The sequence below is a fragment of the Schistocerca nitens genome, chromosome 11 (assembly GCF_023898315.1).
Source record: "Schistocerca nitens isolate TAMUIC-IGC-003100 chromosome 11, iqSchNite1.1, whole genome shotgun sequence".
Classification (NCBI taxonomy): domain Eukaryota; kingdom Metazoa; phylum Arthropoda; class Insecta; order Orthoptera; family Acrididae; genus Schistocerca; species Schistocerca nitens.
Genome location: NC_064624.1, coordinates 95675310 through 95687896, shown reverse-complemented (window position 1 = coordinate 95687896; position 12587 = coordinate 95675310).

Sequence of the window (12587 nt, the reverse complement as noted above, 5' to 3'; positions counted from 1 at the left end):
AAGAGAATGAAAACGCATATGTCATGCATGAGTAGCAAATATTTCTGTTGCTATTATCTTAGGCACTTCCAATGACACGTTAAAAATTTTTATGGAGTCTAGTGATTAGTCCATTATAACACTTCACTCGGCTTCCAAATACACAAGTATTTTTGTAAATGTAACTACTTGCGCTTCAAAAGTGCACGTGTTGAAGATTGTTGCCGTTCGTGGCCCAGGTTTAGCAAAGAATCCTTGAAATGAATTTTTCCTTGTCGAGAAACAGTTTTATTACTTTTGACGATTTACTATTACGTCTGCGTGGTTTTTCCCTTAAGCTGCAGTTGTGGGGGCTTATTTGCTACGTTAAATAATGTAGGAATTATTGCAATTTTGTCATATGATGACATGTTGGAGACCGTGGCTGTTTTTGAAGACAAATGTTGATGGTGTTAAGACAGCAACCAGCCACAAATTTACTTTGAGTTCCTTTATTCAAAGGAAACCGTAAAAGGAAATGTAAAAGTCATTACAGTTTTGTAAAAGAATATATGATTCTTTCCAAACATAGGACATCATCGTCAAATGTTACGATACATTATAGCATCTGTGACACCTATATGTTTGTAAGCTCTTTGTATGTACCAAAACATGTGGTGCGTGGTTGGAATGATCTCAGCGACAAATCTAAAGTGTACAGTGAGAACTATTACGTGTGCAACAACGAGGATGCAGTGCGAATGCATTTACATCGATTGGATAAACGTTATGGAAACAAACACTCGAAACCGACGTTTCACGTAAGTCACATACAACGAAAATCTGCAACGCAACCATCTGTGTGTAGCGTGTTTGTAATTATGTTTTATTTATATTTTAGGACAATTAATCTATAAAAACACACCAAATGTAGAAAGAAAGCGTGTAAACCGTCTGATGATGAATCGCAACGATTCGAAACCGGTAACGGTTTCCTTTGAATAAAGGAACTCAAAGTAAATTTGTGGCTGGTTGCTGTCTTAACACCATCAACATTTGTCTTCAAAAACAGCCACGGTCTCCAACATGTCATCATATGACAAAATTGCACTAAGCTTACCTCGCCAGGTAATGAGAAATATACATGCTTTCAAGAAACATAAAATTAACCTAATGAAAACGTCTCTTAACATTAAATTCAACAAAGAGTGTATGTCACTTAAAATAGTCCCAAAATATGTCAAAGTCAAAATTAACTGCAAAACTAAAGCTGCCAGATTTGCTAAGCAAAAATGTGAAAATATATGGCTAAAAACAGAGATTAAAATGCAATACAAGAAAAAAGAACACTTAAACAATGTCATGTACAACTTGCATCTGCAGCTAGGACACAGCCTCTCACCTTTACAATTCTCGCACATCCTACAGCACATAGACGATAAAGTAGACAAAGAACAAAAGATTATCCTATCCAAACACAAAAAGAAAATTGAAGCCTTAAAATCTATGAACAATCCAGAGTTTGATAATAACAAACAGCTAAGCCAACACAAATTTTTTGATAGAGTCATTAATACAACTGACATCCAATTTAGCAGCAGTGAACTCACTTTGTTAAATAAAGGTCTGAAACATAATATTGGAACAAATCTCAATAATCACAGTGTTAGAAACCTCATAGCCTGCACAAAACTTGCTTGTGACACAGCAAAACTAGACACATGTGAGAAAAATGCAGTTGCATACAAGACAAATAAACTGATAATGAAACAACTTCAAACAAATAATACCCGCAAAAACACTGAACTTAAAGATTTGAAAAATATTAACAGCAAGCTGTCTGAAAGTAAAGCACTCATAGTAAAAGCTGACAAAGGAAATTCTTTAATCATAATGCATGAAGGAGAATATGTAGAGAAAACCTTGCAATTTTTCCATAGCAACAATATAACTGAAATAAAGACAGATCCTACAGTGAAATTCTAAACTAAACTCCGAAAGCTACTACAAAACTGTAACTTTTTACTGAACAAATATGAAATACGTAACTGCATAACAATGAATCCCTCGGCACCAAAACTGCGGGCACAGCCAAAGGTTCATAAAGAAAATTGTCCCATTCGCCCGATTGTTAACTCCAGAAACAGCCCTGCATACTTCATAAGCCGTAAATTAAAAGACCTCATTACCAAATACTATACATTTGAAAATAACTACACCATACATAACACACACGAACTCATAAGCTTAATTAAAGACATCCACATCCCACCAACAGCTAAATTAGCATCACTAGACATAGTCAACCTGTACACGAACATCCCTGTAAAAGAGACTATTAATCTTATAAGAAACAATCTGCTTAAATATAAGAAAATTAGTGTTGCAGAGATCTGTGAACTCATAGAAATACTTTCACTTATTCTAGAGCATAATTACTTTAACTTCAACAACAAACTGTACCAACAACATGATGGTTTGGCAATGGGAAGTAGCTTAGCTGGGATATTGGCTGACATTTACATCAACCATATAGAACAAAAATTCTTTTCTGCCAACCAGCACATCTCAAATAAAATAATATACTACAGAAGATATGTTGATGATACAATACTGCTTTTTGATGGTACAAGCAATGAAATAGATACATTAGCAGCAGATCTTAGCAAAATGCACAAAAATATTAAATTCACAGTTGAACATGAAACTAATAAAAGCATTAACTTTCTTGACCTGAAAATTTGCAATAGTAACAATAAACATCAATTCAGTATTTACAGAAAACCTACCACAACAGATGTCAGTATTAGCAACTCATCTTGCCACCCTCGCCAACAAAAAATGGCATATTTCAGAACAATGCTACACCGAATTAAAAAAGTACCAATGAGTGACACAGACCAGCAAAATGAAATCAAGATAATTAAAACAGTTGCTCATAATAATGAATATAAACCCACAATAATAGAAAAACTCCACAAGAAAACGCAGACAAAACCCACAGATCCACTTCACAGCAGTCACTTCAAGCCAAAGCAGTGTGCCACTGAAGCCAAACCTAAATATGTTACTCTCCCATACATAGGCCCACTTTCATACCAAATAGCAAACTTATTTAAAAAGAAGAAAAATATCAAAATCAGCTTTTCCACAAATAATAAATTACAACAAAAAGTGATCCATGATATAAACACCTCCAAGAGTCCCTACCGTAAATCAGGAATATACAAACTCAAATGTGATACATGCCCAAAATTCTACATTGGACAGACAGGCAGAAGTTTTGAAATTAGATATAAAGAACATATTGACGCTCTAAGACTTGGTAACTTGAACAAATCAGCATTTGCAGCCCATATTGCTGAAGAAAACCATTCAGTAGCAAACATTGAGGACAATTTAAAGATTTTACATCTAACAGAAAAAGGGGCCACTATGAATATATTAGAAGAATTAGAAATTCACACACACAAAAACAGCATCCCAGACTATATCCTTAACGAACAAACAGAGTTGGCTAACACCCCTTTCCTGAAAAATTTTCAAAAATTACTTTCCAGCCTCCATAGCAAATAATATTAATACACCTATCTGCAGATCAAGTGGAAAATTTATATGTTACTATAATTCTCATGCTGCCAAATGTAATAAAATAATGTACTATTTTACCAATACAGTTCTAAATATATATAAAAACCTTTATAATTAAATTAGCAAAAAAAAAAAAAAAATCTCTGTACTAATGTAAAAGTCATTACAGTTTTGTAAAAGAATATATGATTCTTTCCAAACATAGGACATCATCGTCAAATGTTACGATACATTATAGCATCTGTGACACCTATATGTTTGTAAGCTCTTTGTATGTACCAAAACATGTGGTGCATGGTTGGAATGATCTCAGCGACAAATCTAAAGTGTCCAGTGAGAACTATTACGTGTGCAACAACGAGGATGCAGTGCGAATGCATTTACATCGAATGGATAAACGTTATGGAAACAAACACTCGAAACCGATGTTTCCCGTAAGTCACATACAACGAAAATCTGCAACGCAACCATCTGTGTGTACCGTGTTTGTAATTATGTTTTATTTATATTTTAGGACAATTAATCTATAAAAACACACCAAATGTAGAAAGAAAGTGTGTAAACCGTCTGATGATGAATCGCAACGATTCGAAACCGGTAACGGTTTCCTTTGAATAAAGGAACTCAAAGTAAATTTGTGGCTGGTTGCTGTCTTAACACCATCAACAAATGTAGGAATTACATTCCATATAGGTCTCCTACATTCCATATTTACTGATGTGGCTGGGAACGTAGCGAATAAAACTCTGCTTTGTTGGATGGATATAAGCAGTATCTGTGCAGAAGGTCAGGTCTTTTGAAATTTAATAGCACTTTCTTGTTACAGGAGAATCGTAAATAAACTTCGCTGTAATGTAATGCTTCATACCGCCGAGGGTGCTTACAACAGAAATTCCCAATGGCAGCCCCATCAGATTTGTTGTGGTCTTCAGTCCTGAGACTGGTTTGATGCAGCTCTCCATGCTAATTTATCCTGTGCAAGCTCCTTCATCTCCCAATACCTACTGCAACCTACATCCTTCTGAATCTGCTTAGTCTACGATTTTTACCTTACACGCTGCCCTCCAATGCTAAATAAATTTGTGATCCCTTGGTGCCACAAACTTCTCTGCTCCCCAATCCTATTCAATACCTCCTCATTAGTCATGTGATCTACCCACCTAATCTTCAGCATTCTTCTGCAGCACCACATTTCGAAAGCTTCTATTCACTTCTTGTCCAAACTAGTTATCGTCCATGTTTTGCTTCCATACATCGCTACGCTCCATACAAATACTTTCAGAAACGACTTCCTGACATTTAAATCTATACTCGATGTTAACAAATTTTTCTTCTTCAGAATCGCTTTCCTTGCTATTACCAGTCTACATTTTATATCCTCTCTACTTCGACCATCACCAGTTATTTTGCTCCCCAAATAGCAAAACTCCTTTACTACTTTAAGTGACTCATTTCTTAATCTAATTCCCTCAGCATCACTCGACTTAATTCGACTACATTCCATTATCCTCGTTTTACTTTTGTTGATGTTCATCTTATATCCTTCTTTCAAGACACTGTCCATTCTGTTCAACTGCTCTTCCACTCTTCCAAGTCCTTTGCTGTCTCTGAGAGAATTACAATGTCTTCGGCGAACCTCAAAGTTTTTATTTCTTCTCCCTGGATTTTAATACCTATTCCAAATTTTTCTTTTGTTTCCTTTACTGCTTGCTCAATATACAGATTGAATAATATCGTGGAGAAGCTACAACCTTGTCTCACTCCCTTCCCAACCACTGCTTCCCTTTCATGCCCCTCAACTCTTATAACTGCCATCTGGTTTTGTACAAATTGTAAATAGCCTTTCACTCACTGTATTTTACTCCTGCCACCTTTAGAATTTGAAAGAGAGTATTCCAGTCAACATTGTCAAAAGCTTTCTCTAAGTCTACAAGTGCTAGAAACGTAGGTTTGCCTTTCCTTAATCTTTCTTCTAAGATAAGTCGTAGGGTCAGTATTGCCTCACGTGTTCCAACATTTCTACGGAATCCAAACTGATCTTCCCCGAGGTCGGCTTCTACCAGTTTTTCCATTCGTCTGAAAATAATTCGCGTTAGTATTTTGCAGCTGTGGCTTATTAAACTGATAGTTCGGTAATTTTCACATCTGTCAACACCTGCTTTCTTTGGGAATAGAATTATTATATTCTTCTTGAAGTCTGAGGGTATTTCGCCTGTTTCATACAACTTGCTCACCAGATGGTAGAGTTTTGTCAGGACTGGCTCTCCCAAGGCCGTCAGTAGTTCTAATGGAATGTTTTCTACTCCTGGGGCCTTGTTTCGACTCAGGTCTTTCAGTGCTCTGTCAAACTTTTCACGCAGTATCGTATCTCCCATTTCATCTTCATCTACATCCTCTTCCATTTCCATAATATTGTCCTCAAGTACATCGCCCATGTTTAGACCCTCTATATACTCCTTCCACCTTCCTGCTTTCTTTTCTTTGCTTAGAACTGGGTTTCCATCTGAGCTCTTGATATTCATGCAAGTGGTTCTCTTTTCTCCAGAGGTCTCTTCAATTTTCCTGTAGGCAGCATCTATGTTATCCCTAGTGACATAAGCCTCTACATCCTTACATTTGTCCTCTAGCCATCCCTGCTTAGCCATTTTGCACTTCCTGTCGATCTCATTTTTGAGACGTTTGTATTCCTTTTTGCCTGCTTCATTTACTGCATTTTTGTATTTTCTCCTTTCATCAATTAAATTCAATATTTCTTCTGTTACCCAAGGATTTCTACTAGCCCTCGTCTTTTTACCTACTAGATCCTCTGCTGCCTTCACTACTTCATCTCTCAAAGCTACCCATTCTTCTTATAATGTAGTTCTTTCCCCCATTTCTGCCAATTGTTCCCTTTTGCTCTCCCTGAAACTCTTTACAACCTCTGGTTTAGTCAGTTTATCCAGGTCCGATCTCCTTAAATTCCCACTTTTTTGCAGTTTCAGTTTTAATCCACTGTTCATAACCAATAGATTGTGGTCGGAGGTCACGTCTGCCCCTGGAAATGTCTTACAATTTAAAACCTGGTTCCTAAATCTCTGTCTTACCATTATATAATCTATCTGAAACTTGTCAGTATCTCCAGGCTTCTTCCATGTATACAACCTTCTTTTATGATTTTGAACCAAGTGTTAGCTATGATTAAGTTGTGCTCTGTGCAAAATTCTATCAGGCAGCTTCCTCTTTCATTTCTTAGCCCCAATCCATATTCACCTACTACGTTATCTTATGTAGTTCAACTAAATTATTTTCTCAGAATAACACATAAATGCTGCACTTACGTTTGCGCTACTTATGCAGTGTAATTTTATTTTCGGAGTTCATTCTGTGGAAGGAACAGATAGAAGCTGAAGAGAGGTTTCATTCTTAAGACCAAGGGAAAAACAGAAATGTGATTATCTCTGAAGATCTCGTAGAGTTAATTGCAAATGAAACAAATCACTGTTGGCCTCAGCAAGATAACAGTAACAAACAATTCAGAAGGTACTGGAGTAGCCGAACTATGTTTTTTTGCCATATCATTTTGAATGACGTGGAACAAGAAATTATATTTAGTAGAGTACTGGAGTAAAGACAAACTTCTGCAAAGCAATATTTTTGGAGAAGTAATGGCTAGAGACCACTATTCCAAATTATTATGAACGCTGCATTTCAGCCATGATGTCGGTTCTACCAACGATTGTTATACAAAATACAGAACATAATCACTGATTTATTACAAAAAAAAATTTAGTCAGTCATTTCAACCATTCCAAAAGCTGTGCATAGACGAAAATTTACTTTACATACAACCACTAATTTTAGGAGCATAATCCACAGCAACATGTTTTTGGGGTCAAGCTGCCATCATCCGGCTTCAGAATTAATCCTACATAAAATGAACTTCAAAAACACTCAAGGTAAAAATAGAAAAACAAATAAAACTACTCAGCTACGAAGTCCTTGTCTTACTTGAAAAGTGGTAGCATCAGATTCCCTGCTTCCTTATCCATGTTAACACACATCCTTCGAAGTGCTGCTTTTAAGGCACCACTTATTTATAAACAGGTGTGCAGCTCTGACGTGCACTGAGAGGCAGCTGGTGTGACTGATGTTTACTGCCTTACATAAACAATGTTTTGAAGAATATGCAGATAAGGATGCAGGGAATCTGGTGCTTCCAGTTTTAAAGTAAGATGATAGTCTACATGACTGAATAAACTTATATTTTGACCTCCAGTGCTTCTGAAGTGCATTTTATGTAGGGTTAACTTAGACAGCCTAATGATGAGAGCTCGACTCTCGAAACACATTGCTCTGGACATGTTACTAATATTAGTGACTGTATGCTAAAATATTTATAAACTGCGGAACCTTTTCACACCCAGCTGCATAGACAGACATTTCAGGAAGGACCTCATAGAGGCATTTGTTTGGAGTGTTTCGCTGTACTGAATGAGATAAGAACACAAGCGACAAACCAAAACTGGAATACTTTGCCTAGATCACGGACAGTAATGACTGCATCACATACCATTTTCAAGATGAAGGCCCAAGAAAGAAAAGCGTTATGCACTGCCGACAACCAACCTGACGATTGAAGAACTAAGAAGAAGAAGACAAACAACAGAACCACAATTTATTTGAGAAAATGGGTTGCAGTCAGGCCTTCTTACTGAGCTTATTGCAACTTGTATTCTAGTCGTAAGTACTGAAATATTATAAAACTCAGTGACTCACCAGATTTATTAGCAATTGGTGACTGCCAACTTCAAAGTCCTCCGGCGATTCATCAAGCTGGAAAAATTTACAACAGATGCCAGATTTATAATGTTTTCGTGGTGTATGAAATTTACATGACGGAAATTGTGTTTAAAAGGTTTAATTCTCTGTTTCCTTAAGGTACATTACTGAATACTTTTGACACTTCACTTTTCAGTTCAAGCAATCATAACAAGGGCCCACATTTTTATGACTAGTCATATTTTTTCCTAAACTTCATGGTGAATTTAACAACAATTTATGCATAAATTCAGGTGTTATAGTATAGATAAATGTACTTCTATTATGCATCCAAAGTCATATTTACATCTTTTTTTTTCAGTAACAGGTTATATTTCCGCCAAATTTTGCAAAACTTTATATATTTGTTGCATCTTATATGGACACACGAATAAAAACATGAAAATGTTGCTCACATGACACTGTTTCAGATTATAATGCCACAAATATACACAACGGCAGTTATGCGAGTCAAGGAACATGAAAGAGAAGCAGTGGTTGGAAAGGGAGTGAGACAGGGTTGTAGCCTATCCTCAATGTTATTCAGTCTGTATACTGAGCAAGCAGTAAAGGAAACAAAAGAAAAATTTGGAGAAGGAATTAAAATCCACGGAGAAGAAATAAAAACTTTGAGGTTTACCGATGACATACTAGTTCTGTCAGAGACAGCGAAGGACCTGGAAGAGAAGTTGAATTGAATAAACAGTGTCTTGAAAGGGGGATGTAAGATGAACATCAACAAAAGCAAAACAAGAGGATAACGGAATGTAGTCGAATTAAATCAGGTGATGCTGAGAGAATTAGATTAGGAAATGAGACACTTAAAGCAGTAAAGGAGTTTTGCTATTTGGGGATAAAAATAACTGATGATAGTCGGGCCTATAAAATGTAGACTGGCGATGGTAAGGAAAGTGTTTCTGAAGCAGAGAACTTTGTTAACATTGAGTATAAATTTAAGTGAGAAAGTCTTTTCTGAAAGTATTCGTACGGAGTGTAGCCACGTATGGAAGTGAAACAAGTACGATAATTAGTTTAGACAAGAAGAGAATAGAAGCTTTTGAAATGTGGTGCTACAGAAGAATGCTGAAGATCAGATGGGTAAATCATGTAACTAATGAGGAGGTACTGAGTAGAAACGAGGAGAAGAGGAATATGTGGCACAACTTGACAAGAAGAAGGGATCGGTTGGTAGGACATGTTCTGAGGCATCAAGGGATCACCAATTTAATATTGGAGGGCAGTGTGGAGGGTAAAAATCGTAGAGGGAGACCAAGAGATGAATACATTAAGCAGATTCAGAAGGATGTATGTTGCAGTAGTTACTTGGAGATGAAGAAGCTTGCGCAGGATAGAGTAGCATGGAAGGCTGCATCAAACCAGTCTCAGGACTGAAGACCACAATAACAGTAGACAAGTAGCATTACACACTAGTCAGTTTGCTGATGTAAGACACTGTTGGGTGGGGCTAACAAAACATTCTCAAAACTAACAAAGGCACCTCCCGACATGATAAACATCGCACACGTGGTCACACTATTCAGTGAGAATATAAACTCAAGTGGTTCAACAAAAGCGGTCCATCAGCATGGAGTTGCAAGGTTTCTTTCGTGAGTTTGATGATAAGTTCTTCAGCACTGGTGGGGAAATGTTATTTTGTTAATTAAGTAAAGTCAAAGTTAGTGCAGAAAAGCACTTTAATGTGCAACAGCACTGTAATACCACCAAATACAGCAGCTGTGTGAAGAGAAATGCTGAAAATGGCAGCAGACAAATGCTGTTAGTTGAGCAGACAGGTTCATCTTCAATTGTACAAACATTTAAAGACAGGTGAAATGATGGTGTCTTGCAACATCCCATCTGAGAAGTTGAAGAATCCACATTTCAAACAGTTCTTGGGAAGTACACAAAAATCCTGTTCCAGGTTAATCTATATTGAGAAAGAAGTGGGGGTAAGCCCTCCAATATTAAATTGGTGATCCCTTGATGCCTCAGAACATGTCCTACCAACCGATCCCTTCTTCTTGTCAGTGTGCTATGAAGAGTAGCTCAAAAAAATGAATTAGTGTTTGGCATAGAATGACCCCATATGGGTGCTCATAGCTATTTATTTTATGTGCTTTATCCCAGAGGACAACTCCTTATGAACACTATGGGGGGGGGGGGGGGGGGGGGGTAAGCCAACATCAAACAATGTAAAATTCAGAAAGAATGATATATTACGAATAAGTGTGGCTTCAGCTGCCAAAGTCCGCAGTCGTGTGTGTGTGTGTGTGTGTGTTTCTGACAAAGGCCTTGTAGGTCAAAAGCTTATTTGTGACAGTCTTTTTGTTGTGCTTATCTGCGACTCAGCATCTCCGCTATATGGTGAGTAGCAACTTTCATTTTCATAAAACAAGCCAACAGTTTGTTTTACATTTACACAGTGGAAGATGCTACAAACAGTGTTACCTTTACTGTGTGACCATTAATGTGTACTTCTGTTGCCACCATGTTTGAGTGCAGTACCCATTTCCAGCATTAAGTGCGGCACTATATACCGTATGGCCTAAACACTTCTTGAAACAGTTCACACATTCTAAGCAGCCACTAATTACACTATAGCTTGGAACATTATGGCGAACTCACTCAATTTGACCTTTCATACAAAATTAGGGTTTCAACACTGCTGTGGTCTTCAACACAAAGACTGGTTTGAGGCAGCTCTCCGTGAAGTCTATCTTTGGCAAGCCTCTTTCCTGATCACAGTATAGGTACAACAACCTGCATCCACTTCAGTTTGCTTAGTGTATTCAAACCTTGTTCTTCCTCTACAATTTTAATCCTATCCCCTCCATCACCAAAATGACAATCCCTTGATGCCCCAGCATACATCATCTTTTAGCCAAGATGTGACATAAATTTCTTTTCTTTCTAATTTGATCCAGAACTACTTCACTAATTATCCACTACCACTTATCTTCAGCAGCCTTCTGTAGTATGACATTTCAAAAGCTCTTCTCCTCTTGCCTGAAATGGTGACTGTCCAAATTTCACTTCCATACAAGGCTATACTTCATATAAAGACGTTCACAAAAGACTCCCAAAGATTTAAATTAATATTCAATATAAAAAATTTCTGTTTTTCAGAAACGATTTGCTCGCAACTGTGGCAACACATTTGATACGCCAAGCTGGCGGAGACCGTTCCTAGGGCGTGCGACATCTCAGTTGCGAGTGGCAGTCGACGGCAAACCGGACGGCAGCGGCTCTGGTGAATTCGACAGTTCCGGACTGGCAATGCCACTGCCTTCTGCTACCATAGCACGAACTTAAATCCTCAGTGTGCAGAGTACTACAGCTTTTCGACTGGCTGCTCGGCCGGGTCACAGAAGCGGAACACAGCCTCAATCGCTTAACGCCAATGCTAACAGCGTGCAGCAAGTGTCGTTTTGGTGCGGCCACTGGCAATGCCCTCTTAACACAATCTATTTGCCGACTTCTCGGCCCTGCCGTGGTTTGTGCAGCTGGCAGACACTGGGCTGCCAGCAGTCCGTGATAGGTGCGCTGCAGCAATTTGACTCTTACAGCTGCAGTCTTGTTTCTGTACAAGACTTTTCTTTTCGCTCCCTGTATTTTACGCGTGACAACTTAAGAATTCCAAATAGTGCATTCCGAGCAGTGGCAGCAGGAGAAAAATATAAACGTATTAAAATCCGCAGGCTTTTGGAATCAGTGTCTTCTCCTCTCTGGTGCCTAAAGCTCACCAGACCTTTTCCTTCACCCCTCTTTCCATCCCCTTCAACTCTTCTGTCAGAAGAATGAGCCACTGGCTCTGAAAGCTTGCAGATTTCAATATCTTTGTACATGTTTCCTCCTGCCGCCACTTGGTGAGTAGATTTTTTACCTATTCAATTACATTATATTTTCAAAAATTGATTAATTTTTTGATATATTAAATAGTGTATTCCAGTCCACAGTGTCAGATTTAACACATCTATCTAAAATGTATGCTTCAATCTATCTTCTAAGATACATCATGGGTCATTATTGTCTCCACTTAAGCCAATTCATTACCAAATGCAAATGTCTTAATAACAAAACTTACCACATGTTCTTCTTTGAGAAGCACTGGGACAAGTGAGACCAGCACAGGCTCTTCTGCCTTACAATACGCCTGAAAAAAGAATTAAACCTGTATCTCTGTACACTAGATATTAAAAGTGACTAGTTAACATTAACTTTAATCCAAACAAAAGGGAGCT